This window comes from Pteronotus mesoamericanus, unplaced genomic scaffold, assembly GCF_021234165.1.
Source record: "Pteronotus mesoamericanus isolate MK-2021 breed Mesoamerican mustached bat unplaced genomic scaffold, CSHL_Meso_final contig_130, whole genome shotgun sequence".
NCBI lineage: Eukaryota > Metazoa > Chordata > Mammalia > Chiroptera > Mormoopidae > Pteronotus > Pteronotus mesoamericanus.
Window position 1 is genome coordinate 29,307,341 of NW_026555060.1, and position 8,065 is coordinate 29,315,405.

At 44.4% G+C, this 8,065-nt stretch overlaps 1 non-coding gene across 1 annotated transcript; it reads left to right on the forward strand.

Annotated features, from left to right (window-relative positions):
• Positions 1-4,149: 4,149 nt before the first annotated feature.
• On the forward strand, positions 4,150-4,253 carry LOC129087796 (U6 spliceosomal RNA). The gene has a single exon (XR_008530935.1). It is a non-coding gene; the product is annotated as a U6 spliceosomal RNA (small nuclear RNA).
• The last annotated feature ends 3,812 nt before the right edge of the window (positions 4,254-8,065 follow it).

The window sequence follows — 8,065 nt, forward strand, 5'->3', positions numbered from 1 at the left end:
GCCTTATTAGGGAGAAACTGCAGGAAAATGGCTCAACCTAAAGAGCCAGTGGCAAGTGCTCTCAGGAAAACAATCCAAAAGCCTGAGGACATAGGACCTCAGCATCCTTCCTTCAGCTCCCGATTTAGCTTGAGAGCGGGTGGCCACTCAGAATGGAGAGTAGAACTTAAAACGCAACTCTGGAAGTTAGTACTTACCTTAGCTTCTCTAACTAAGCCTCTTTGTCTTCTGATGGAAAATGGGGGCAATAAATAATAATATTTATGTGCTAGGGCTCTTGGGATGACTAAGTTAGCAAACACCTGTTAAGTACATAGTAAGTGCTCAGTACTCAGGGTGGCCACCTAGTCTAGAAACATAGAAAACTACATCAATGGTTTTATTGATATCATTTTTTACATGCTAAAATAATTGCTATGTCTCCAGACCTGGTGGCCGCCTTATGCGTTAGCTGATGTTATAATTGAACAAAGGGCACTGTGCTCCATATTGAAAAACACGGAGAGGCCCGTCTGCCCCAAAATAGTGCATCATCCCTGGTGCCTAGATTTCCCACGAGTGTGTAAGTTTTAAGGTATTAAAGGCTTCTTTTACATGCAAAGCTCAACAGAGAAGCCTACCCTTCCCCATCAACCTCCAGGAAAAGAAGCCATTTTTTAAATGGAAGATCGGTTTATCCCTCTGAGCATGGCAGTCCATCTTAACAGAGATGCGCTCTCATCAGCCCTGGTGGGCTTTCTGCAGAGCGGCCCTGAAGCTCCATTATCACGGGGAACCAATCTCAGACACGGAAAACGATAACCCTCCCCTCCCTTCTCATAGCCTAAAATAAGCTGTGGAGTGTCGAGTATTCCATTTTATTTTATTACTTAAGCCTCTTTAAACAACCTCTAAAGATGCCAGCCTCTGAGTTCAGCAACGTCTTGCCTACACTGGAGCTATCAGCAGGGTGGTATCCACCAGGAAGCTGAAGCCATGTTAATTATAGGGCCAAAAGGTTGGGCTGAGGGGGGCACAGGGTTTCTGTACGAGACATTCCATATTTCATGTGGACGAGCTTGATCCTTTAAGCTCTGAAAACACCCAGAGGGCAAACTGTCAGCACCATGCACAAGAATTTTGCCCTGAACAAAATGACCTTTGAGTTCTTAACTGGTTTCATATTCTTCAGGCCTCTGCGTACATATTCCTCTTCGTTCATTCTCTAACATCTTAAATGCATTTATTTGCTGGTAGGGCTGGCCCTCTCTGGCCAACAGCCACTGATTAACATCTAGTCTGCAAACCTTGTAGAAACGTAATCCTTAACAAAATGGGGAAGTTCCAAGCAAGCCAACACATTGTATTGATTTGCAGATTTCAGCCAATTGCGAGCATCCTTCTCACTAAATTACCGCTGTCTTCAGTGAAAATCCATTGAGACTCCAGAATCAAGCTGGGCCTCTTTCTTGTCACATCATCACAAACATTAAGTTCAGAGACTGATGGGTGCAAAGCACGGTTCTAAAACCTGAAATAAAATATCCATTGACAGGAATGGGACTTTTTTTTTTAAAATATGAAGTCAAGGTGAGATCTTCCACTCAGGACGTCTTTATCTAGATAGCAAACATCTTTTTCTCAGCAGTAAGCCAAAGCAGCATTTCTCTTAAGTTTAAGACTTACACTGTAGGCGTTTCTTTTTACTGCTAACACTGGGAACAGAGACAGCAGTCCTCCACAGTCTGGGACAGGCCCTTGGGGACAGGCCTCTCTGTGTCTTTGGGTAACCCAGATATGTTCCCTAGAGCTTTAGTTTCCCAGGTCGTGACAGAGAGGAAACACAGGCCAGCCGGGCACCTTAGAGGACCGTGGGGATGGAAAAAGTGGATTGATACATAACTCTTTCTTTCCTCCTCTCCTTTCACCTTTGTCCAGCCAGCTGGCTACGAGGGCAGACATTCCGCCAGCTCTTCTATCTGTGGTAATGGAAAGCAGAGACACCTAATCCCCAAACTTCATCTTAGACTTGCTGCAGTTGGAAACCTCTAGCTGCATCGGAGCTGCTGGCGATGAGCAAAGAGGGTGGGCCTGCGTACACGGACCTGCCTTCCCTTCAAACAGATGTGTTAAGGGGCAGAGGAGTGGGCTGGATCTGGAATCTATGAGGAAAAGATGCACATGGGGCCTGTCTAATCCACAAACTGGATATTCAGCCTTTGATGGAATCGGGGGTGTGGTACGCCAGCTGGAGCAGAGCACAGTGAATTCAGCTTCAAGTGGCATCCCTTTGTGCCACCACCAATCACATTTAGGGAGGCCCAGTGGCAGCTCTAGGCCTCTGATCCAATTAGGAAGGCTTGGCCCTCCTGTCATCTCTGTTATAAGCATAGGACTGAGCATGAGAACCTGCTCAACCAGTGAGCCAGACCCACATGTACAATTTAATTGTTGCCAGACACACGATGTTAACTCCAAAGAGATTATAAACCTCTTCCAGGGATGCTCACTTATTTGCTATAACTTATTAGGAGCTAAGAGAAGGCCAGCTCCCACCCACATGTATCCTGCTACTTACCCACTAGAGACTCTGAAATTTCATTCTATCAAATTTTCATGAAGGTGAAATGCTGTTGTGGAAATGCCCTCACTTCATACAATTCAGAAGAGCAAAATAACAGGGGCCTCTATCATTTATTACATACCACCATTACAGAAAGTTCCCAGTAGCAAGAAGACCCAGAAAGAGAGCTTCCTCTCTGTCCATCTCATCCACGTGTCTCAATAAACACATTGTAAGATGAACAAGATCATATTCTCACTTCACCTTGAGGTCCAAGGGCCCTGAGTTGCCCTGTGAGATTAAGAGTCATGTATAGAACTGCTCTGGGTTCGGAAAGGAATTTCTCCATCTCTGTATTTCTTAACCCAACACTGTGGTATCAGAGGAGACCTGCATAGACAGTGAGGCCAACTTCATTTGACTTAATGTCGGATGCAAATATGGACAAGATCACAGGCCCGTCTCCAGTTGGGGCTTGTAAACTTTGCAAAGTAGGAAAACTCCCCAGCTTTCCATCACATGCGTCACCCAAGAGAGGGAGGGAAGAGGATCCCTTCCTCTACTCTCACTTCTCCATCATATCTTTCTCTGGGGGAAGAATGGCTACTATTTTTTGACCAAAGGGAAGATGGAAATGTGAGGATGGAAGCAAGAAACTGAAGCAACACAAGGAAAGGGCCATGAACCAAGGAATGTGGGAGGCCTCTGGAAGGCAGAAAAGGCAGAAAATATTCTCCCCCAGAGCCTGTGGAAGGAACCACACCTGCCACACTGTGCTCTTAGACCAGTGGCCATTTGTTACAGCAGCAGTAGGAAACTAATACAGATTTTGGCTTCCTCAAGGCAGTGGACTTGACATTTGCAAACAGTTTGCCTAGGAGCCACAGATTTTGGTGTTCTTTGGCATCTGTTACCAGGCCTCTGTGGAACCTCATACACTCCCATCTACTGCCACCCAACCAGAATGCAGCCATATTAGAGGCCACTGTGTCTAATGAGTCATTTACATATCCAACAAAAGGTATGGAGTTGTCTTATGTGTAACAGGGCTGCCATGTTGAATACAACGGAGCTGGCTGCTCCTCGTGGGCCACCTCCACCAAGGTGCAGGCTCTGCACTCCACTGGGTCCAAGTCCCAGCAAATCCAGCCACCAGGGTGTGACTTTGGGCAAGTCCTCTGCCTTCTCTACCCCATAATTTTCTTATCCATAAAACAAAGATAATAAATTTCCCACTTGACAGGGCTTTTCAGGAAATCAAGTGAGAAAATCAATTTGCCCTCCACACAGGATGTGCTCAACAGGAACCTTAGCTATCAGTTCTCAGTGGTTTGGTAGGTTGTGGGCTTCGTTTGATAGCCTATGTGTATCATGTGACAGCTCCTAACCCATTTTTTCAGTCTGATTCTTCTCATCGTCCAGCCTAAATGAGCCCCAAGGGTCAAGATGAACAGATGACCCTTCCCCCTGTCCTCCAAGGAGGCCCCCAGGGTTCCAGGCAGTTGTCAGGAGTCCTGTGGCTTTCAGAAGAGTGGACCCAATCAGTTGACTACTAAGAAACGTGGAATTCTCTGAAGAAGGCCCAGCTCACTTAAAGGCACCCAGGCACGCTCACTTCAGCAGCACGTATACTAAAATTGGAACGATACAGAGATTACCATAGCCCCTGTGCAAGGATGACATGCAACTTTGTGAAGTGTTCCATATTTTTGTCAAGTAAAAAAATGACAACAGCGGAAAAAAAAAAATTAAAGGCACTGCAGGCGACTCTGCCCCACCAGGGGAGCCTTGAAGATACTCAGAGTGAAGAACAGGATGGCTTCAGGCACTGAGTGTCAGTTTATAGAAAACAGACCTGCTTTTGGGCCTCCCACAGGAATGGGTGCCTACAGCAAAGAACTCATAAGAGAATTTCTGACTTAGTATTATGGGATGTCAATGGAGGGAAACCCAGGCAGCTTCAGCTCAGGTTGGCAGTTTCTGTAGGTGGGGCTGTGGCTGAACCAAGTGGTGAGTTGGGAGCTGCCCGGTGTCTGTGCCCAAGAGGAGCCAGCCATCCATCCTTGCAATGGCTCTGAGAGAGTCCCAACACAGGGAAGGGAGCTTCCCCCAGCCATGAGAAAGAAGGGAGAGGACGACCACCTTTTACAAGATGCATTTTACTTAATGACCCTTTTCAGTTCCCAAAAAGGAGTTTTAATGACCTTTAATGACCTTGGGTAATGACCAAAGGCTCTACCCAAGCACCACCCCCCACGCCCTCCCTCCCGGGCCATCGGATTCACTAAGGCATTCGAGATCAGCTATTCGAGAGACGAGACTGCACACGGTCACGTCAACAGCAACCAAAAGAAATCCTCGGTTTCTTCTGTTTCTTTAAGAAAAAAATTTTTTGGAGTATGTGAGGGGGTTACTTTACAAGTTTGGACAATAAGTATTAACTAACTGTGTAGTCAGGAAAAAAAAAAAAAAAAACCTTTCATTTTCTAGAAGTTTGTTATGCCCTCAGGCCTATAAATAAAAAAATCCCCAGTTGGTTGATTTCTTAGTTGACTACCTGGTAGTATTAGGCATCGTGCAGACATCAGCCAATCTTTCTGCAGTGGAATCTGGTTCAGACCAATTCACGAAATTAGGAGCCAGTTCTGGGAGTAGATTGCCTTGCCTCTCCCTGCACTACATCCTGAAGTAGCACAAGCTAGGCCCAAAATGGCTTCCTGAGGAAGACAAACTCTTTTCTAGGTGTTTGTAGATCTGTGGGCTTTCACTGGGACCACAGTACAGAAGAGTGTTTTGTAACACGCGCCTTTGTTCTGTGGGGGCAGGCTGGGGAGGGCAGGACGGGGATGGGCAGGGGGAGGGGGCTTGCTCTCCAAATTCCCACTCCAATGCCAGCCTGCCAGACTGTGCACACCGACATAACAGGGGATTGTAAAAACGCACCACAAACAATGTGGCTAATGTACCGGTGTCCCCTGCAAAGAAACTCAAGGGCAAGTGAGGAAAACCCTGGATGTATCCAAGTCCACATGGAGCACCTAAAAGGAGCAGCTCTGAGGAAGTTTGGTCTGCTTCCTCTGTTGATCCCTTTCTCCAGAGAGAACCAGAGATGGGGGCACAAGGAAAAAGACAGACCAGACTCTGGCTGTCCCCTAGAACAGCCCGTTGACCACTCAGGCAGAATTTCTTTACACAATAGATGAAATGGGAATCATGCTGCCAACATCAGCAGGACAAGCAAGTCCTGTATGTTCCCCTCAACAGGGGCCTGGACACATTTCAGAAAGAGCAGGGAATCCGCAGACCAGGACACTAACTCTTGTCCTGGGTTGACAGTCACAAAATATAAGTTAATTTGTGTTTTACAAGATAAAATCTAAGGACAGAGGAGAGTGGGACAACTCCAGCCCCTTCTGGAATCACATGACCTATCTATCATCACTCCAAGCTTTTAAAATACCCTGGTCAAAATTCTGACAGGGGTGTGAGGAGGCCTTTCCTAATAAAGAATGTTCTCAAAAAATTAATGATGATGATGATGATAATATTAATAATTTAATGGAATCATGGTATTTTTCTTCTCAAATGGATCTTGAGGTCATCTCATCTAATTGTACAGATACAGAGCTGACTCCCAGAGAAATCGAGCCAATGGCCTCGGATCATCCTGTTCACGAGTGGCACAGCCAGGAACCAAACCCAAGTTCCCAGACCCCTGGGACTGTCATCTTCATATATTCAAATGAACAATGAGTATCTCCGATTTCTGGGGTTTCCCCTTTACTGGGCCTTCGCAAAGGGCGTGGACAAGTTCACTATGAGGGTGTATTCACACCATTTGAGCAAGATGGAATAAACAAAAAAGGAAATGTTTTCCAGAAGTTTGTTTCACTTGAAAGCACAGGAAAGGAGTTGGTGTATTACTCAGCTATTCTGAAGAACGGTTAAAATATGAGTTCTGTGGGTAAACTTGCATTTTAATGTGCCATCACTCTAAAGTTTCTATTTTGGCCTTTTGTTTTTTAATTTTTAATTTTAAAATCATTTAAATCTCTCCTTAGCTTGGAAAGCAAAGGGGATTTACCGACAGAGGAGTCAATAAGGACTGCTGTCCCGGGGAGGTCACAGAAATGGTTCTAGACTTTGGGGTCAATTTCGGGTTGAGGACAGGGAGAGGTAACAAAAGAGGACAAGGGGCAGTAATGCTGCTAAGCCTTTGAAATGTAAATGAGACAACTCAGCATTGTGAGGAAAGTTATCAGAGACTGGGAGTGGATGGCATTTGAGTTTGGACATTTTTAATTTTGTGAACAGGTGTTTAACCAGACTCCGGTCAGGCATGCAGTACCTGGGGAGAGTTTGCTCCCTTCCCAGAGTCCTAGGCTTAGGAAATAGTAAAATGAAGTCCTGTGATGGGGAGTCAGCCTTTTAAATAATTTTTAAAACCTAGTGAAGTTCAGAAAATAGACATTGATCTCAGAAGGCAAGCTCTGGGTGTCCCCACTTCTGTCGCCTGCTGTCTGCTTGGCAACCAACCCAGAGGCCCAAATGGGAACCTCACCACAGTGAGTGTAGTTTTTTTTTTAAAGGGGAATAACATGTAAATGTCACAAAGAATGAGACACTGCAGTCTTGGTTTCTCTATTTCCTGATCTGCTTAAACAACAAAAAGTGGTTTTAAATGGACTTCAATCTAGACACTGGCTAGGTACTCGTTGAATACATAAATAGTGCTAAAATTGAAAATTTTCACTTTGTGAAGTTTCACTGTTAGACATATAAGAGGAGTTCACAAATAGCAACGTTGTTCAATAACTACATAGTAGATTTTTTCTACTATGCTGGCTTTTTAAGTTTTAGAGAAATCATCCAAACTTGCACACATATTTCTCAAGTAATCTATGGTTGAGCTAATGCAACTATTTCAAAAGTGAGGCAAAACAGATTGAAAATTGATTAGGGATACAATTTACTCAAAACTATTTCGGTAATATTTTAGACCTACAAGCTCATTCTCTTTATCCAGGTGGAACCCACTCTAGAATTGCTCCCCTATGGTGTCTTGTATTTATTTTAAATGAAAAAAGGAAGGAAGAATAAAACCATTGAAACCAGAAAGCATATTACCTTCTAAAGGAGAAACTGAATCCAATGATTCAGGTTCATATATATGTGTATATATACATTTTTCAAAATCATATATATTTTTCAAATCTTTCATATCTTCTGGAAATATCTTGGAATGTCAAATCAATAATACAGAATGATAAGATGACATTTCTCTGAAGAAGGAATTAAGATCAAATGTCATTATCACTGTAGTATCTAAAACAAATGGAGCTAGAGTACTGCGTTTGGGATTTTTCTATGTGCCCCCCGCCACTCTGCCTTCTCCCACCCTAAGAATGTCAAGAATTTGAACTCCCTGTTCTGAAGGTGAAAGGGCATTAATTAACTCAGATCTGTTCATGAAGAGGCGAAGTGGTGAATCCTGAGACATTGGAACCATACCTTAAAGCCTCC